Source organism: Canis aureus, chromosome 10 (genome assembly GCF_053574225.1).
Source record: "Canis aureus isolate CA01 chromosome 10, VMU_Caureus_v.1.0, whole genome shotgun sequence".
NCBI classification, from domain to species: Eukaryota; Metazoa; Chordata; class Mammalia; order Carnivora; family Canidae; genus Canis; species Canis aureus.
The window spans coordinates 46,511,920-46,533,152 of NC_135620.1; the positions used below are offsets into that span (position 1 = coordinate 46,511,920).

At 37.7% G+C, this 21,233-nt stretch overlaps 1 long non-coding RNA gene across 5 annotated transcripts in view; it reads right to left on the reverse strand.

Annotated features, from left to right (window-relative positions):
- LOC144322313 (uncharacterized) overlaps positions 1-21,233 on the reverse strand; it is a 302,194-nt gene that overhangs the window by 80,222 nt on the left and 200,739 nt on the right. Inside the window, exon 7 of one of the 5 annotated variants that reach the window (XR_013387954.1) lies at positions 6,785-6,956. The exons of the other annotated variants lie outside the window; for them this stretch is intronic. This is a non-coding gene — a long non-coding RNA (uncharacterized LOC144322313). Of the gene's footprint in view, positions 1-6,784; positions 6,957-21,233 lie in introns of those variants that run through there. 5 annotated transcript variants of the gene reach the window in all.

The following is a 21,233-nucleotide window of genomic DNA, read 5'->3' on the forward strand; positions in this document are numbered from 1 at the left end:
ACCTTGCTCCCCACTTTATTTTTCAGTAGCAAGGGTGGAGTAGCTTATAATGCCATGGAAAAAGAAATCTTAGTGGATTACAATGACAAAAGATTAGTCCTTGATCACACTAAAATAATCACGAGATAGCTCCACAGTGTTTCCAGGCTGGGTGCCAAGCTGATGGATACCTCACACCTTAGAATGTTGCTGATGTCATGGTAGAAAGGGAATGCAATAATTGTTTACTGCCCCTCTTAAAACTTCCCAGCAGAAATGGCATATCTAATTCCTCCTCACATTTTATTGGCTAAGGCAAGTCACATGGCAAAGCCTGATTGCTGTCCATCAGGTAAGGAATCCTTGTGCAGAAAAGGCATTACATAGAGGGAGACTAAAATATCTGGTGAACTGTAATAGATGCTGAAACAGCTCAGCAAATGTTAGTTCAATAAAATATTTCTTCGCTGCAAGCTGACAAACATAAACCCCACACCAATTAAGATCTTGCCAGAAACTTCTCTGTTATTCAAAGAGATACTCATTTCTTGAAATTTTTAAGACTTTGTTTATTCATGAGAGACACAGAGAGAGGCAAAGACATAGACAGAGGGAGAAGCAGGCTCCTCACAGGGAACCCGATGTGGGACTCAATCCCCGACCCAGGATCACACCCTGAGCCGAAGGCAGATGCTCAACTGCTGAACCACCCAGGTGTCCCAAATTTTTTACTTTAAAAACCATTCTTCTTTCAGTAACAAGGCCATGTTTTCTGCCACAGGCACAATTGCCTACTCTATGTGGTCACAGTTTAGCAACCATACCAGTACACCACTTGGGAGTAAAGAATAATAATTAGGTTCAACGACACCAACACCATCCCCATAATTTGTTTGCTTACTCTATGCAAGCTATTAATACAGACAGATGAGGTAATGCCCAGTCTCACAGGGTTGTACAGTAAAAAAAGAGAACCTTTGAGTGCTCATTTAGTTACAGCATAGCCTTGCCATAAGGAGCGTTACCAAATGTGAACAATTCCAAGAGATCAACATTTAACAGATGAGGAAACTGAGGCCAGGGAGGTAAAGTGGTTTTCTCAAAGCTACCCACGTTATTATTTTGTTTGGCCACACAAAATCATAAAGAAATCGGAGTTGTTTCAGCATCTAGGATAATACCTGCTCCTGAAGGCTCAGGAAAATATTTCTTGAACTGAACTGAACTGATTGGATTGAATGGAGTTGACCTGAAATCACACAAAATGTAGAGGGGCCTTTTTGCCCACTGCCTAACCCTTGTTTTCATTTCCCCTGGAGTTTTAAACTTGCCAAACCAACAAGCTATATGCCAACAGCTATGACTTTGCTAGCGTCTCTACTATAATATCCTTGTTCCCTGCTACTTCCATATTTATAACTACTATCCTTCTCTGAGCAAAAACAGATTAGTATCCAGAAATCTTGTCATCTCATGATATTTACAGAACAACATAGGATCTGGAGAGCAAAATCACCAATAATAAGGGCCCTGAAAGATCATTAGACAAAGAACTTGATTCCCTCTGAGCTAAGCAGGTCAGCTAACAAGTGACATAACCCAGATGTTCTTAAGCCACGGGAACAAATGCCATTAAGTTACTGTCTCCCGACAACTAAGTGATATGTACGAGGAATAGGAATTAAATTTGGAGAGAGAATACAGATTCTGGCTGGGCTCCAGGGCTGGGGGATATTAAATAAGAAAGAAACAATAGTGCTGTCAAGTCTAATTGTTTAAAACATAAAACTCTTTCCATATGTCTTTAGACGAATAGAATTGCACAGGATCAGGATGCACTGTGAAATCAAGCAAAGAAAGACTAGCATGCACCGTTTGGAATGAAGAACATCTGTGGGGGATCTGACTCTGCGCTTTTTTTCTTTTACCTTCTCCTCATGACCCACCCAGGCACTTAGACATTTGAAAATAGCTATAGGAAAAGCATATCATGAGGTCTCTTTTCTGTATCATATTTGATTATAGTATGAAAAATGATGGCTTTTGTGGTCATACAGAATTTGGTTCCAACCCTGACCATGCTCCTTCTTGTTATTAGATCTAAGGCTCAATTTTCTGACCTATAACCAGAGATTATATTCTTATGATGTAAAGACGTGTTTAGTATTAAATGAGACAGTGGATATAAGGTGATTAGCACTTAGTAGGCATTCATTACAATATACATTTTTTTACATTTTCCTTAAACTCCTGGAGATATAATCATCCATATAGCAGCTCCATACAATTCTGTGATGAAATGAGAACAGTTTTTCACTCATTGACAGTAAATTGAGAGAGATGCCTGTCTCTCATCCCTTCAATTAACAAACACAGCTTTACTGAGCACTATTCATAAGCAAAGCTCTGTGGTAGATATGATAAAGGTCACAGAATGTTCTTATACAAAATGTATGAAATGAAGGCATTTCGTTCAAGCCCCTTTTTGTCAGTTATGACTTTAAACAATCAAGAGTACCTGGCCTTTTAAGTGTTTTTTTTTTTTTTTTTTTTTTTTTTTTTATGGGACGTATGTGTTCAGTATAGAAAAATAACTTAAAAAGGAACAACTTAGACTCAAGCTAGAATTAGTGAGTTTTGTTTCATAGGAGATTTATTGGATACTATATTTCTAATCAGTTTTGTGTTACAGGTATATAGCTGTATCTTTGTATCTTTGCATACACATTTTTTTATCAGAAAGAGCACTATGCTGGGATTTCAATCCCTGCCTTCCCATATTCTAATGGGAATAAGAATTGTCATTGTGTTTCTTGCTGGAATCTCAATCTCCTCACTGTAAAATCAGATTTCCCGAATAGATTTCCTAAAGTCACTCCCATATGTAGAAGTTAAAATGTAGTATAAAACACTTATGACTCTTCACTAATGTAGTGTGTGTACATGTGTGTGTATGTGTATTTGTGAAAAATATATTCATTTCCAAGAACACAACTCTACAGCAATTTCACGGAGATAGATACAATCACATAAATGCAATTTCACATAATACATCAAGGTGTCAATAAATGAAAAGTTCTCAGAAGACTCAAACTGCTGTTTCAGTATCTCCTAGAACAGTTCAGAGATGGTTTTGTGGGTAATACCAGAGGTCTTTCCCTTTGGCCCCTTGAGGCTACTACAGAGTACATGGTTGATCAGAGGCCAGTTAGATGCACAGAGTTTTAGAGGTTTAATTGATCTCATGATGCCTTACCTGTGGCCCCAATTAAAACCCCATCTCAAAACTATAAGGACAGGAAAAATTTTGGTAAGATTTTACAAAGAGGCAATGCCCAATGTTACAGTATTTTTGACCTTCACCTCCCAATTCCTCCTTGACCTCATCACTAAAATAACATAAATTCCACTGAAAACGACTAGAATCATTAGCACCAGAACTAGGAGGGGGAGGTTTATGAAGTTCACATTGTCAGGGGTCTGATCTTCTTTATGACCTTCTGGCACTGCAAAATCATTAAATGGAGCTGTACATATTTCACAATTCTAACTATTCCAAATTCCCAGTGTGTCTGAATATTTTAATTTCTCATATAGTATTTATAAGAACCAGCACCCATATACCAAAAAGCTTTTTTAACGTTGCCTTTATAACAAAAATCAAAAACATATTCTTTGCCTGCTCCAAAACTATTGCAGTCTAATGCAGAAATTTGCCTTGATAGAAGGAAAAATACAGAATAAGGAGAAAGGTATTTTCCATCATAAAAATTTTAACTTGGAGAAGAAAAAGGGCAATTACATAAACAAGTCAATTCAGCCTTAGGGAATGTGTAACTCACATAGATTTCTGGTTAATACCCAACTTAAAAAGGAGAAGAAACAGATATAAAATCTTCCTGCATAATTCATTCCAGCCCTGTATGAATATTAAGCCTCTGTATGATTATTATATGGTTCTTGTTATATTCACATTCACTTACCTCTTCCAAAGTTACCAACACAACACCTACTGACTCAGAAGCTCTGCAAATGAAGATAGCTTCACCCTTGTTTCAAAATAGAACTAAAAAGTTACACAGGTAATTTTGGTACAGGTGTTGCTCAGAAGACACCATGTGTGTCAGTGGCGTCCATCATTTTCTCTTAGGGGAAGTGCTTTCCTTGGGTATTGGCAGCACCCTTTCCCCTCAGCCACTTTGGTGATGTTGTTACATACAGATGTAAGACTGTTAGATTCTTGTGTCACATATTGTATTCCATTCTGGGATCCTCTGGCCTCCTAAATGATTTTTTTAGATTTGCACACATTCTCATTCTTTGCACATTAAAGTTCTGTGGGCTTCTGACGAATGTGTAGTGTCACGTGTTCATCATCACAGTGTCACTCAGAATGGCTCTAGCTAGAGTTAGGATTTTGTGCTTTTGCATCATGCAGTTGCTTTAGTGTACACAAAGTCCTCCAATGCCTGCTTTGTTCAATCTAATTGTCATTAAGCCTTAGAGCAACAGACAAATAACAAGTATTAACTTTGAAGTAACAATTGTAACCAAATATTTGTATGTGCCTTTCTCTGGGTATGTAACACTCCAAGTGTCCTTTAGCATGTGGTGTGCTGGGTTGCTGCCCTCCAGGAAAAACATCAAATAAAGCACCTGGGCTTGAGACTGGAGGAGGAATTGAAACCAAGTTCACATTCATGGTACCCAGTAAATCACAGAAAGAACAAAAATGTTAAAACGATAACAACAAGGTCTCCATCTGAAAGTTTTTTTCCTTGGGCTTAATACATATTTCTATTTCTATTCTGTGCTTGTTTATTGCTGAGAAAATTAATATATGAAAGATATATAGATTAAAAGGTGTTCAAGAGAAATTTAAGTTCATACACTTATAATCAAAGCACTTGTTTTGCTGACAACAATTATCGTTGTCACTCTGTGGGTGTGTTTTCCCCAAACACAGACCACTAATGGTAAATTACTTGGCCTTAAGGTTAGAGTTCTTAGATTCATTATATCGACAGAACTAGAGAGAAGATTAGAACAGTCCCTGGAAAGGAGACCTCACATTTCCTTGTAAGTACAGATACCTTACAAACTGGTCGAAGGGTGCATAACTTTGAACTTGAGAGAGCAAATAGGCAGAAATCAATACTGAATATTTAAAGGTAACAACGTTTGGGAGAAAAATTTATTCTCACAGCAAAGTCCTGAATCCAGAGAAGAATGTGTATCTCTGAGTAAATTACTTCTCATCCATTACTCAGAAATCACCAATATGTGATGTTTTGAAAATGTTGAGTTTCTTTTCTTTGAGTTAGGGAAATGTCTATTTCATGAAACCATGCTCTTCCAGAAGTATATTTTTCTAAATCTACATTTGCTTATGCAGGTAGTCTCCTACTCAACTATGCACCTTGCAAAGCTTAGCTCAGGACAGGGTACTCTTTGAAGAGAAGATAAAGACCTGGAACTATCAAGAGAGATTATTCAATGGGGAGGAGAAAATCAGTAAATCTTTTCTAAGGTGAATTCTGCTTTGACAAATTGTTGAAAGAGCCATTTGTACTTCTTCATTTAGACTCTCCGTTGATTAATGGAAACAAAAAAAATAATTCTCTCACTTCCTTTCCTGCGCTGCTTTAGAAGCTCCAAAGAGAGTCAACAAAGGACAGTAGAGCCTTCTAATTCTTTGTCCACAATAACTGAGCATCTTGGTGTGGAAGAAAAGGAAATGTTGATCTCCTGGGCTTGTTTAGCTTTGCTTTTTTAATTGCTAAATGCCAGCCTGGGAATTCTGCCTAAAATGGTAATAAGTTGCATTTATACTACACCTTTCATCCAGGAGGCACATGCTTCTCTCAGTTCTGAAACACAGCCATCCTGGAGCTGAAAAGCAGTAACTGTTTTAATGTTGAACATTTATTCAGTGCCATGATTATACAAGGTGGAAGAAATTGTTTGAAACAGTACCAAAATATTGCAGTAACAAAGATTGTAGGCCGTGGGTTTTGAAAATATCCCAGATGCAGTCTGTTAGTGCTTTCCTTTGCATATGGAATATTTACATATCCCTTTGAGTCTCAAGATTTCTAAGACGCTCACTTTTGTGCTCCTTATTGCAACATACACTGCATAGAGTCAGGAAGAGTGCATTTAGTCATTTCTTTTAGAACAATCCTTGATATTTAGAATGTACATCAAGAAAAAAGTCAGTGAGAAAGAATTCTATCATTACTTTTATTTTATACCTCCCCAAAGAATTCCTGTTTCTGAAAACAGCAGGTGAGAAAAACAAGATGACAAAGACTTGTCCAGGAACTCCCCAATCACGTATTTCATAGCTGATTTCTCTTCTGCTAGGCCAAGGGACAAAGAGGATATCTATCATTGGATTAAAAACTTAACAGGTCAAGAGCCCAGTCTTGCTCATTGGAGTTGACTTCAGGACTCAGGCAGTACCTGGAGTTAAAAGATCTTCAGTAAATCCTTGTGGAATATACAAATGATTGGTCTTCTTACTCTGAAAACATGAAGACCATGGCCTGTGATGTTTTCAGCTAATGCTTGAGTCGAAATTTGTTTTTACTTAAACAGCAAGAGGAGGAGAAAAAAAATAATGGATGAAGTAAGAAAGCATGAGGGACTAATTTGAGAGATGCTGAAAACAGGTTCATGTGCCTTCCAAAAACCAGCCCCCTCTCAGTTTATTGCTGTCAGTAATCAGATTTCATTATAATGCTACACACACATACAAATTGAAGTCTCATCATTCTTTTATACCTGTACCTCAAATGCGGTGGTGATGTCTTTTCCTGACAGCAAATTTTGAAAAGGGAGAAGAAAAGGGAAGATGGTTGCCAAATAAGATCCAGTCAAGGGGGTTAGAAGTCCAGGCTCCAGGTCTTACCAACAGTGACTTGATATGTGAGACTTCCAAGCCCCTTGTTCTTTCTAGAAGTTAGCGTCCTCATCTGTGAAGTCAGAAGCATGAATTAAAATCTAATCTAGATGATCTTGGGAAGAGCCCCCAAATTGGGCCTTGCATTTCATGGCCCTAGAATCTAAATCAGCAATCTAGATGAATACCTACATCATTGTTTTGCTCGAGTGGTCTTGGCATCACACAGGCAAACATCCTCAAGATATGACATCTATTCACTCTCTCATTGTTCTGAGAGCCTTGAGGAACCCCATTGGGTCTAGAAAGATGATCAGGCTAGACTAAAAATCCTGGAGCAAAGCCCAGCATATTCAGCTTCCTTATTTTATACTTGAGGCAACTGAGCCTCAGAGAGGTTAACTGACTAGTGAACTATCCAGCCAGGAAGAGAAAAAAAAAAAAAAAAAAAGTATTTAAACTTAGGTCTCTGGGATCTCAGCTGAGATTTCTCACACCACTTTTCCCTACATCTTTACAACTGGGTAAGTTTTGAAACCATTTATGAGATTGATTAAATCCTTTTTTTTTTTTTTTACTTTGAGCAAAATTTCCTGATTTTAATGGAGACACTGTAAGCACTATAGGAGAAATACCTTCTGACTTTAATAAGGAAAAAAACTCCCTTCTGAAGCTCGTTAAAATCTGTCCACACTACCCCCACCAGGATCATTACTGATATAAAACATTCAAAGTCTGGATTTTGCTGTTATCTCATGAAACACATAATCTGAGCCAATCCTGACAAATATTGGTATCACTTTATTCAAGCATAGCTTTCAACTTCCAGAGAGTTAATAAATTGGATTCTAACAGTCTGCAGAGAATATACAGTAAGATAAAAACATCTTCCAAAAATTTACAGTATATTTTAGGATGAGTTGAAATATCAGCAACCATTGCAGATGCATTTACAGGATTTTTAGAGTAGCACATTTCATCATAAATGGCTCTGTGATTCAGGATGGCATTAATAATGGAAAGAACAACCTTTAAAATAAAGTAAATGCATTTGGAGCAGTTACTGAGGTGATATCTGTCTCAAAAAAAAAAAAAAAAAAAAAAGCCCAGTTAATAACTTGCAAGTTGATGTGATATATTCCTTGGCCTATCCTGTCGGGAAAGATTTATCTTTTGTGTTAAACTCCAGGTTGAAAAATTAAAATAAAATTTGATGTCTCTGTGGTGAACTGTCTTCCTCCATTTTCTTTACCTTTTAATTTCTATCATTACCAACTTTAGAATTGTTTCTTTGACCTTCTGCAGTATTTCAAAAGATGGTTTAGATGCCAGAGGGCCGCCAAAACAAAGCTGTAAATACACTGTGCCTATGCATGTCTGCATATACATCGCAAGGTGTTAATCAAAAAGGACATAAATCACAAATACATTTTACCTTTGTACAAATGAATGTTACCACCACGTGTCCAATGTATTTTTGTCCTATTGCTTTTCTTTACAGCTGCTGTCTCAAATGGTTTCAGAGGCCATGAGTTATTTTGAATTTCCTTGCTTAGTGATAAGTCAATCTTTATTCCTCAATTTCCCAAGGCACTGTTCAATGAGTCTGTTCCCCTCTCTTCCAATTTTTCATTTGCACCCTCTTTTCTCCCAAAGCCTTCTTCCTACCAATGTATTCCTCCCACCTTCCTCTCTTCTATCTCCCCCACCTTTCATCTTCAATCTCCTTGGATGCCTTCTTTCTTTCCTCCCCGGCACACCTGAGTAAGCAGTCAGGAAGAGCTGGAGGGAAAGATGGTGTGGAACATCTGGGATCCTCCAATCCAAAAGTGAATTAATAGCACATAAAAGAGCTCACGGTGATTCTAACAGAGCTCCCAGAGGGGAGAAAATTATTTTCCTTTATCACTGTAGTTACCAACCAATAAATTGTGAAGGTATCAAGCTAAATCCCACATTGAGCAATGAAAGCTATACACAAAACATTACTGCATGACCTTGACCCTGCTCACTTCCCACACAGTGCTCATTAGCAGGGAAAGGCGAATACCATAAGAATCCTTTCAGCACTGCTCTGAGGTAATTTTATAAATGCCACAGTCATGTTTGAATACAATACTGTACCAAGATAAGGCACTTACAAGGCAACAATTCCCAGATCTCATCAGAATGAAGATAGAATGTTTAAAATTCTAGAAATCTACTAAAAAGACAGACTTCAGTGCCACACAATATTTTAAAAAAGAAAAAGAAAAGAAAAGATATTTTCTAAAGATTAATGAAGAAAATGAAAATAAAAATTGATCAATCAACAAAAAATATATCCCATTTTCATCCTATCACTAATATCATTTAAATTCCAGAACTAAGATCTATCCTTTTCATGCTATCCCCTTCCTTAGAGCAAGTGATATGCCTCACCTGTCAGACAGATGTGAAAGGCAAGTCCTAACTAGAGTCCCTCTAGGTCAGCTAAGTATCTAAGAATTGTACATATCAGAACTGTCAAATCAACACTATTTTGTCTGGTTTTTATTTTTCCCAAGTCATGCTGCATTCTTATCTGGGGGAAGTGGTATTGCGGGGGGCTGTTCCCACAAGAGCTTTTCTTATAAATTTGACATTAAAAATACCTGAATGGGGAGTAGTAAAACAATGTTTTTGATGTGAAATCTTGCAGTAACTTGCAAAACAAATATGTGTGGTAAATAAAAGATCCAATGATTTTTCTTGACTCAAACCACTCCTTCTAAACAAGAACATAAAATGTCACTATCATCATCAACCAATACTTATGGAGCTCTCCTCTGGTTAGAGAATCCTCATTTCACTCAAGATAAAATCAATGTTCTAATTATGGCACACAAGGTGCTCTGTGACTTGGCCCTGCCTGCCTCACCCACATACCCTTTATTCAAGAACAAGCAATTTCCCAAAGAGCCCTTGCCTTGGTGAATTTCCATAGTCAGTGCCCTCTGTTTAAAAAGCCTGTCTTCACTTCTGGAATGCCTGGGTGGCAAGGTTGGTTAAGTGTCTGACTCTTGATCTCAGTCTCAGGATCATGAGTTCCAGCCCTGCATTGGGCTCCACAGTGGGCATGGAGCCTACTCAAAAAAGCAAACACACAAAAATCTGTCCTCACTTCTCCACTTGCCTAAATCCTACTCAACCATTTCGATTCAGGTCAAATCTCACTATCTTTAAGGAGTCTTTCTAGATTTTAGAATGTAAGTTATCACCATTCTAAATACCCAGGGAACATTTTGCCCTGAACTAAAAACTTAGTACTGCATTTCCAAGAACAGTCCTTAGGAAGTGGAGGATGCCAGGAGATTCTCATTTAGGGAGCTTTAATCATATTGGGACCACAAAACTCACCAAAGGAAACCATACAGAGGGCTGTACCAGGTGCTCCAATGCAGAGGGTGTGACGGGTTCACAGATAGAAGCAAATGAGAGCTATGCTTCAGGAGTGGGCAGTATGCTCGGTGAGACTCATGTGATATTCAAAGGGTATCCATAAAGTACCATCCAGAATGGAGTTCCCTGGGGGTCACATAGGGTTAAAGGCCTTTTTTGCAAATATGAAAACTCTACTATAGAAGAGCAAGTGAAAATGTCTAAGTAAAAACTTAGCCTTATATTAGTTTATGCCTACATGTGACATCTTTGGGGAAAATATTAAACTTAACTTGTCTGTGAAAAACACCCAGAAATACAACAAACAGCCTTACAATGAAATTTACTAAAAGTGTTTCTACAACTAAGAGAATTCACTGTGGAATTGGAAAATACCACAATGCTTTGGCAATCAATTAATTAGTTCTCAGTGCCTCATCAATCCTAGTTATTCAGGATTTAACCAGGAGTAATGGGAATAAATTAGGAAGAAAAATTCAGGCTGAATATCAGGAACATTTTCTTAATCATTAAATCAATTAGACAATAGAATTTAAAATTGGATATTTAATGTGAAAGATGGAACTAAGAAAGAGAAAGTACAGTATCAAGAATAAATGAGAAATCATAGGTTTAAAGGGTTCTCTGTCATCATTAGCCCATTCTTCTGTGTTTGGAAAGAATAATAGTTTAGATTCCTATTCAGACCATTGGCTGTTCTAAAATTTTCAAACCTTTAGAATAAATACTTGCTAAAATAAAGAAGTTAATTTTCTCCAAGGCCATCAGATACTACTGCAGAAATCTCACTAAATCCCACAAAATTTGGACATCCTTTTTGAATATCTACTGAGAAAGCCAGAAAGCAAGAAGCTACAATATTTTTGCATATTGTTATGCAACATAATCTTCCAAAATTAGTCAAAAATCAGGTAATCACTGTATTCCAATTCTGGGCTACCCATAATAATGTCCAACAGAACTTGGAAAGTTATGAAGAGGAGAATGCTCATTTTTGACATCCTAGGGGAAGAGGTTTCTTGACCGACTCAAGTTAAAAGTCACTAGAAATAATGAAAATAATTATAAATAGTTATAACAGAGAATCATCAGAAACACTGGGTTACATAAGCTTTTAAGGTTATGTTTTTAAAAATGCATTGATGAGTTTACTGAGTTATACTCAGAGGCCAAAAACTCGGCAAAATCAGGAACCCAGGCAGAGAAATAGAACACTGAGCCCATATGCTATGAGTGAACTTGAGCTTCAATTCTTACTCCACTGAAGGGTACAGAGGACAGACGAGGTCATGGTCCCATCCAAGGTGAGCAGTCTAATAGAAGGACTCTCTGCATGACGCTAATTCCAAAAAACTGCAAGCCAAGGATTTCCTTTAAAGTGGTTCTAGGCTAAACATGCCCCTGACACGTGACAGAATCAAGTGCAATTCCTCTTTGAAAGAATACACCCCAAATCTGTTCTCAAAGAATTTCTATAGGTGAAATCTAAGAAAAATAAAGTTGCACTGAAAAGAAAAAAAAAAAAACAGATTGGGGATCAAAGTACCTTGACTGACATCCAGAAGAAACAAGAAGCAGTGAAACTGTCAGATATTGGAGCTATCAGACATAAAATACAAAATACATGTAGTTAATGTATTTTAAAAATAGGAAATTAAAATCATAGGGAGAGAAGAAGCAAGCATATTCACAAAACAAACAAACAAAAACAAATATTCAGAAAGGAAAAATAAAGTAATTCCCATTAAGAATGGACAGGTTTCTCTACCATGGTAGCAACCTCTAAAACAGTCCCAAATAACCCCTACCTCCTGATACACCTTTGTATGGTACAATCCTACAACATACCCAAGTTGGTCTCTATGGTCAATAGAATATGGCACAAAAGATGGTATATACTTCGGAGATTAGGTTTTAAAAGATACTGTAGCTTCTGTTTCAGGGTTTCTCTCTCCTTCTCTCCTTCTCTGTCTCTCTATCATCATCATCATCTCATCACACTGGTGGAAGCCAACCTGCCATATGATGAGCCTCCTGCCAACAGTCACATGAGTGTGCCTGGAAGTAGATCTTCCAGCACCTATAGACTACTGTGTCTCTGGCGCTAACATACATAAACAGCAATAGCATATAAGTCACAAAGAGGTGATTAGGGAAGCAGGTATGGGAGTTTAATTTGGAATGGCCATTATATTATTTTTGAAGAAGGGTAAAGATACTGAGCTACTTTTAGCCTTTGAAAAGTCTACGTGGTAATATTTACAAAACAGCAATTAAATGAAAAGAAATACAGTGGGTCACCTTTACACCAATAGTGTGGAGGAAAAAAAAAAAGAAGAAATGAGAAGAAAAAAAAAATCAGTCCTGGAAAAGTCAAGAAAGGGGAGAAAGAGAAACATAAACAAGGTGAGACAAATGGTAGTCACAAAATAAATTGCTAGAAAAAATATCCAACATATCAGTAATCATAATAAACAGAAATGTAAATTTAGTTAGCAAAATTGTTAGGTTGCTTGACCCATCTGTATACTGTTGATGAGACATTTAACCAAAGTATAGGTCCCACAAAGAATGAAAGTAAAAAGATATGAAACTAAGCCAAAAGATAGTTGAGATAGCCATATTAATCTCAGACAAAGTAGATATTTAACAAAAAATATTCCTACAGATAAAAAAAAAAATGTAGCCTCTAGTGATAAAAGTTTCAACTGACCAGGAAGATATAACAATTCTAAATTTGTAAATATTGACCAAAGCCACCTTCACATATATTAAACAAAAGTTGACAGTATTATAAAAATAGATATACCAATCCTGCATCATAGTGACAAATTTTATTTAATATACATACCTGAGTAATTCTGTCAAACAAACAAGAATCACCAAGGGTATAGAACTTTTGAAAAATAGAATTATGTTGGGTCACTGGATATATACATATATAAAACACTGTACTTAAAAACTGCAAAACATGCATTCCTTTCAAGTATATACAGAAAACTTACCAAAAAATGACCTCACACATGGCCAGTGTATTTTAACAAATTCCAAATGTTAAAATTAAATAGAGTACATCTTCCAGTCACCATTTAAGTTAGAAATTGATAACCAAAATGTTACCACAAAAATCTAAAGATTTGGAGTTAACGAGTACATCTCTTAATAACTCATGGGTCAAAGAAGCATTTCTTACTGAAATAAAATAATATTCATAACTTAATAGTAACAAAAATATTGCTTCAAAACTTGTGGGATACAGCTAAAGGGGTAAGAAAGAAAGATAAGCATTTAAATACTTACACTGGATAAGAAAATAGCCTAATAATGAATGCCTGAAGCATCAAACCAAAGATATTAGTAGGGGGAAACAGAAACAAAGCAAAGAAAGTAGAAAGCAGGAAATCATAAAGATAGCAGCAGAGATCAATGAAATAGAACACAACAAACTAAAGAGCTGTTAACTGAAGGAAAAAAAAATGGACCAACTTCTGGTAAGATTGATCAAGAAAAAAAAGACTGATCAAATAAAACACATCATGAACAAATAAATGCAAAACTATACATGTTACAAAGGTTAAAAATATAATAAAAGGATAATATGACCAACTCAATACCAATAAATATGAAAACCTTGATGAGATAGAAAAATCCTGAGACAATATAGCATACCAAAACTGATTGAAAAGAAATTTTAAAAACCTGAGTAACCCGATAGCCATTAAAAGTAATTGAAACAGTACTTTAAAGTCTTACCACAAAGCAAATGCCAGCATCAGACAATTTGCCCATGGGTTATACAAAACAATCAAGGAATTCCAATCATTTAAAAAAAACCTTCAAGGAGGTAAAAGAACAAACAACCTCTAACTCATTTTGTGATGCTAACATAACTTTGATACTAAAACCTGACAAGAACCATAAAAGACAATAAAATTACAAATAAATGTCATTCATGCACCTGGATAGAAAATCCTAATAAAATATCAACAAAGCAAATCCATCAGTGTATAAACAAGATAAAACATTTTAACCAAGAGGGGTTTATCTTAGAAATGTTAGTTATTTTAACATTAGAAATTAATATAATTCACCCTATTAGAAGTATAAAGGTGATAAATCATTATCTCAATAGATAAAGAAAATGTATTTAATATAATTCAACATCCATTCATAGCTAAATTACCTACAAAATACATATAATAAACATCATCCTAAATGGTAAAATGTTGAAAGTTTTGCTTTGAAGATCAGGAATATTGTCTGCCATGACCACTTCTATTTATCATTGCACCCAATGTCCTAGCAGTGTGTTACAGCAGGTAAAAATATAAGAGTTGGAAAGAAGGAAGTAAACTGTTATTTTTCATGCTGAAAAGACAAAATAAATGACTATAGCAAGTTTACTAAATTCAGAATCAATATGCAAAAATCAGTTGCATTTATTTCACCTATAGGAAGTTTCAAAATGTAGTTTTAAAAAAGTTTCCACTTAGACAATAAAAATATATATCTGGAATAAATTTTGAATAACTAACAAAGAATATGTAAGATCTTCCTGGAGCACATTATAAAAATTTTATTGAAAAACACTAAAGCAAGCCTAAAAAAGAGAGGCATATAATTTTCATTGATTTAAACACTCAATACCATAAAAGATGCCAATTTGCCTGGAATTTATCAATAAATCCAAAGCAGTTCTAATAAATTGCCACTTTTTTGATGGAACTTAACAGTTAGTACTAAAATTTATATGAAAAATCAAAGAAAACTCCCAAAGAGGAACAGATAACAATACTTCTATAAAGCAAAAGAATTAACACAGTGTGGGATTGGCACATGCTGAGACAAAGTGAGCAATGGAAAAGAAGAGTCCAGAAACAGATTCCTACATATTGACTAACTTGATTTTTGATAGGAAGAAATGTAGATTATCAGGGAAGTAATGGACTTTCCAGAGATGCTGAATAATTCCAGCTACTCTCCTCCGAAGTGTGGTGGATACAACGTTGTGATCTCCTATATAATCACTTCCCACAAAGTGGTACTTGGGAATATGGCATTTAACTTTAATGTGCAAGCTGTTGCCAAGTATTTTGGAATTGTTACAGGGATCATTTCTGTGTTCAGGACTACACTTACGGTTCTGGAGCCGAGTAATTCGAGGCAGAAAACAGCTCATGTGTGCCAAACTTCTGCCTTGGTGCATGGTCACCCCCACCCAGAGGGAGGCACAGCTTTTCCTTCCAAGAAAGGCCTTGTGTGCTGACCAAGCTTCAGAATTGTGAAGCCTCCACCCAGAGGAGGCCCCATGTCTAATTCAGACAGATGTGGCTTCAGACCAGGCGTGGCATTCCTCCTGTTAGTTAGCATGACGTCATACAAAACACCCAGCTAAGGAGTCCTCAGAACCTTCAACTAAATCCCATTGAGCCAAATTACAGTCATCTGACCTTGAGAAAGCTCTCTGAGCTTTAGGCTCCTCGTCTTTAAAATGGGGAGACAGAACATAAAGACTCCTAACTCTGGGAAACGAAGTAGGGGTGGTGGGAGGGGAGGAGGGCGGGGGGTGGGGGTGAATGGGTGACGGACACTGAGGGGGGCACTTGATGGGATGAGCACGGGGTGTTATTCTGTATGTTGGCAAATTGAACACCAATAAAAATAAATTTATTATTAAAAAATAAAAATAAAATGGGGGCTATCATGTAATAGTTACAGGATTGACATGAGGGCTAACTTAAATCACATGCAAGTACATAGTATAGTATATTGAGTTTACCTTTTGCAGAATTTTTATATACCTATCTCGTATATAGGTATAGAAAAGTAGAGACAGAGAGACATACCTAGGATGTGACCAAAGTCTGAGTCACCTAATTACAAATCTCATGACTGTTCAATTAATTTCAGGTCAGGATTACTAAGATTGTTATACTTATTGCAGGAAGATATAACAGGAACAACTATAATCATAGCATCAGTCTAGACATAAAGCTGCTCGTCATTCCCGAGATCTGCATTTCAGAAGTTTTTGAAGTCTCGGCTGAGAGAGGATGCAGCCAGATATATGCTGTGTTCTCCACAAAGACCTCTACCTTATAAAGAAAAAGAAAAAGCCACGCAGCCATGGAGATTACCCCCAGGATATGGCAATAATTATTGTTAGAGGGGCAGAGAATAAGAAATTTGTTTCCAGGTAATTTTATATATTCAAAAACTACTTACTGATCATCAGCTATATCCTCAATACAGTTCTAGATGCTCAGGAGAATAACCAACAATAAACCAAGTGATAAATAACTATATATCAGGAGGTCATAACTTCTATTGGAAAAAATAAAGTAGAAAAAAGGGAATGTAACAGAATAGATCCTCGGTGGGAAGGAGAGTGTGCTGATAGAGATAAGGAGATCTCTGGTAAAAGAACATTCACCTTAGTTCCAAAAACAAAAGTGCTGCTTTATTTTTTTTTAAAGAAAAAAACAACAAAAATAAACAAGCTCAAAAATGAAAAGGAAGCTCAGAAGACTCTGCCTTTACTTTCATAATCCCCATCTCCCATTATCCCTTCCCCCTGTGAAATCTGCTAACACACAGCACCGAGGTTCCTAGAGAATGACACTGCTTTCCCAAGCTCTTCTTATCTGAATTTTCCCACTGGACCCACAATTCCTAGCCTATGATAGAACAAGCGTCAGAGTGCGGCTCTCCTTGAATGTGAAAGTCTTTGGGGATGTTACAAAATTTCTTATATTCTACTTATCTAGAACGCGTTGGACATACTTTTCAAACACATCTTAAAACTTAAAAACAGTAACAGTGGATAAATATTATTGCAATCAAGTCACAAAAATCAATAGAAAAAGATTTAGGCATTTTAATTTGTTCTCCCCCTCCATAGGGATAGCTTTTATCACACAGCACTCTATATTGCATTTTTTGAGTGTAGAGTTGAATAATACCCCAGAGATTACTGACTCGATACCCTCATTGTGTGAGGACTTGAGGTCCAGAAAGTTTAATAATAATGGTTGTTTGTCTTAATGGAGGCCTGTGTGCCTGGAAGTGTGCCAAGTGCTTTATTTCCTGCAATAGGGTGTGTGTGTGTGTATGTGTGTGTATGTGTGAGAGAGAGAGAGAGAGAGAGAGAGAGAGAGAGAGAGAAAGAGAGAGAGAAGTTTTAAAGAACTGGCACAACTGAAATCTAGAAAGCAGGTGGCAAGCTGAAAATTTAAGTAAGAGATGACATTATAGTCAGTCTGAAATCTGCATACTTAAAACTCAGGTAAGTTTTCTGTTGCAGTTTTTTTTTTTTTTTTAAGATTTTATTTAGTCATTCATGAGAGACACAGAGAGACAGGGACTTAGGCAGAGAGAGAAGCAGACTCCCTGTGAGGAGCCCGATGCGGGACTTGATCCCGGGATCCCAGGATCACATGCTGAGATGAAGGCAGATGCTCAACCACTGAGCCACCCAGGAGTCCCTCTGTTGCTGTTTTGAGGCAGAATTGCTTTTTCTTTGGGAAATCTTGGTGTTTGCTCTTAATGTCTTCACCTGATTGGATGAGGCTCACTCGCGTTATGGAGAGTAATCTACATATTGTGCAAAGTCTGCACATCCAAAAAATACCTTCCTGGCAACATCTAGAACAGGGTTTGACAAACCACTGGGCACCATGGCCTAGTCAAATTGATACATAAAATTAATCATTGTAGCCCTTTTATCATATTTAGTCCTGTTAACTTCCTTATGAAAGTGGCATTATTATTTACCCGCCTTTCTACAAAGAAGAAAACTGGGATCCCTGGGTGGCTCAGCAGTTTAGCGCCTGTCTTTGGCCCTGATCCTGGAGTCCTGGGATCGAGTCCCACGTCAGGCTTCCTGCATGGAGCCTGCTTCTCCCTCTGCCTGTGTCTCTGCCTCTCTCTCTCTCTCTCTCTTATGAATAAATAAATAAAATATTAAAAAAAAAGAAGAAGAAAACTAAGGGCTTACAGATTTTAGGGGACTTCTCTAAGGTTACACCATTAAGAAGCATCCATGCGGGACAGAGCCCACATTTGCAACCATCTGCTCTATTGTTGGAGGTCTCTCAGCCTAGAGGTGGGTCCAGAATCCATGTTTCCTGATTCCTATATCCACAAAAACTATACAGCAAACCTCATCATATGAAGACCACCAAGGACACTGCTTATTAACGTGCTGCAGCAAGGTCACACACGCCGAGGGACCATGGGGCATCTCACCAGTCACAGGAGAAGACAGGACTATTATCAGTTTCGGGGAAATGACACAGGCAGGTAAAAAGGAAGCAACCAATAGGCTTTTGATAGCCTCAGAGCCAAGTAGGACTACATACTAATAATTGACATGAGATCTGGCTTCAATAACAGACTCTGGCTTCTATTTCCTTGGATATTACAAGTTGTGATAAACATAGAGAGTTGTATCTGAAAACCCCATTTGAAGTTCTGTGCCTGGGTTAGAAGTCAGACTGCTTCTCTGTCCCTGTGCCTTAGCTCTTCCAGGCAAGAATGTGGTGGCCCATTCTTAAGGGTGACCTCATTTTTATGCCTTTTGTAGATGAACAAAAGCAGTTTTCCCAGGTCCACAAATGCTAGGTGCCTGCATTAGGCTAAGGGTTGGGAAGACAAAGCGGAATGAGGCATTCTGGAATCCCGGTGGGGAAGAAAGGTATGTTCACTGAATGATCCTAATGCAGCGTGATGTGAGCGAGCGGGGGCAGGTGGGAGAAAGTAAGTCAGCCACAGGAACCCGAAGACATTACAGGCAAGCTGGCAGAACCAGAACAGATAAATCAGAAGACAGAGTGGTTCTCCAGGTGAGGAAACCAGGAACATTAAGCAACTACAAGGTAGTGTGGTAAGTAATAGAACAGAGAACTAAATACAGGGCATGGAGCTCAACTAATTCTCCCTGAGACCTCAGTGAGGGCTGACTCCTTACAGCACGCTCTGGTAGGCCCCTGGGCCACTGAAATTCTTTTCCTCTTTTTTTTTTAAGATTTTATTTATTTATTTGAGATAGAGAACATGAGTGGGGGAGGGGGAGGGATAGAGAGAGAGGAAGAAGCAGACTGAGCAGGGAGCTCAGGACCCTGGGATCATGACCTGAGTCAAAGGCAGACACTTGACTGACTGAGCCACCCAGGTGCCCCTCTTTTCCTCTTCTGAAAAGTCCTCTCAAACCTGAACCCTCACCCCAATCACCTCTCTCTAGTTGCTGACCTCAGGACCACAACTTATCCTTCCAGTCTCAGCTGTAATATGTCCTCTGGGAAGTCTTATTCTTTTTAAAAATAATGACAGCAAAGCAATAACAAAAATAAATATTCACTGAGTAATTTCCACATGCCATGCATTGTGCCAGCCACTATAGCTACATCATCTCAATTAAGTTATCACAAGAACCTAATAAAATAAATACTAGTCCTGTATTTTTCTGGAGGCCATTTAAGCTTAGTTGAGTCATTTGTCTAAGTTTATTCAGCCCCAAAGTGGCACAACTTTGTGGTTTTGAACTAAGTAAGTCTGATTCTTAAAACGTAACCTAGCATCTTAACTATGAATCTTTTCTGCAGTATTTTCAAGTTCATGCAAGCACACTTTACCACATCTTTCTTTATGCCACTCTATCTTTATGCAGCTGTGTTATGGCATGAACTTCTGGTTATTAATCATTATTTTACATGTCTCACTCCTCCACAACAGTGTGAGGTCTTGAGAGCAGAGCTTTCACTCAATATCCCCAGTGCCCACAGCTATAGCAGCGCTATAGACACTCAGTACAAAATCAGTGAACATTAGTAAATGAATGAATGGATAGATGAACTAAAAAACATTTGCAGAGGACCCACTTTGTGAAACTCCATATAAGTCACTCTCAGGTATGTTGTCTGGGACTTAACTATGAGGGTTCATGTCATACTCAGGCAACAAGGGATATGTGTCAATAGGTGGCTAAGGTAAGAATTGGGCAAAAGAGTGGACAAGCCCCAGAACAAAGCCTGCAGCACCACTCTTTTGTTGAGATGTGGTTCTGACATCCTTTGTTTATTCCTACCTAACATCCCCCCAGCTGGGAAAAAAACACTGTCGGCCAGGACTGTTTGAAAAGAAGCTGCCCCTTTCCTAATATCCTGCCTTACCCCCCCCCCCACCGCCCCCCACACACACACACACACATACACTGGGGCGGAGAACCCCTTTCATGTTCACAGGAATATCCTACCCTCACTACTGCTCTCCACTCCACTGCCCTCCAAAATATAATCCCCACTCACACATCTGCATTTTTAATCCAAATCCTTCCACCCAGGCATTCCAAATCCTTGTAACAAAATGGAAACAAGGAGAAAGAGAGAAAAAGAAGCTTTTTGCTCCTGCAGTGAGTGTTCTCTCCCAGGACGCTCCTGCTCTAGGTTATGGGTGTCCTGTCTTTCTGCTGTTCTTTTCTTGCTTTAATTTAGAGCTCAGGGTTCTGATTGGATTAACGGCCAGGGCACTTTGGAGAAGCCCTTGCTCAGCAATATGCGTCTGTCGCTTACAGGGACACTGTATCCCCATATACCATGTCCTTTCCTGAGCTATCTATTGCTTCACATTTTATCCTCTACACTAAAATTGGCCTTCAGTTCACAGACCTCATTTTGCAGCACCTGTTGCATTAATAACTAGAAAATTCAGTTCACCCAAGGGCCAGGCATTCACCGGGCATTGTTCTCATGCAGTAAATAATCAAGGAGCAAAAGTTACCTCTGCAGATTTCATTTTCCTGATTTTATTAACTCCTGAATAGACAAAATGTCTGTGAAAATACATTCGTCTGTATGGGTAACAGAATGACACTACTTCACCAAAACAATTATACTACACTGATTCTAGAACATACAAAGAAAAAGGTGTATTT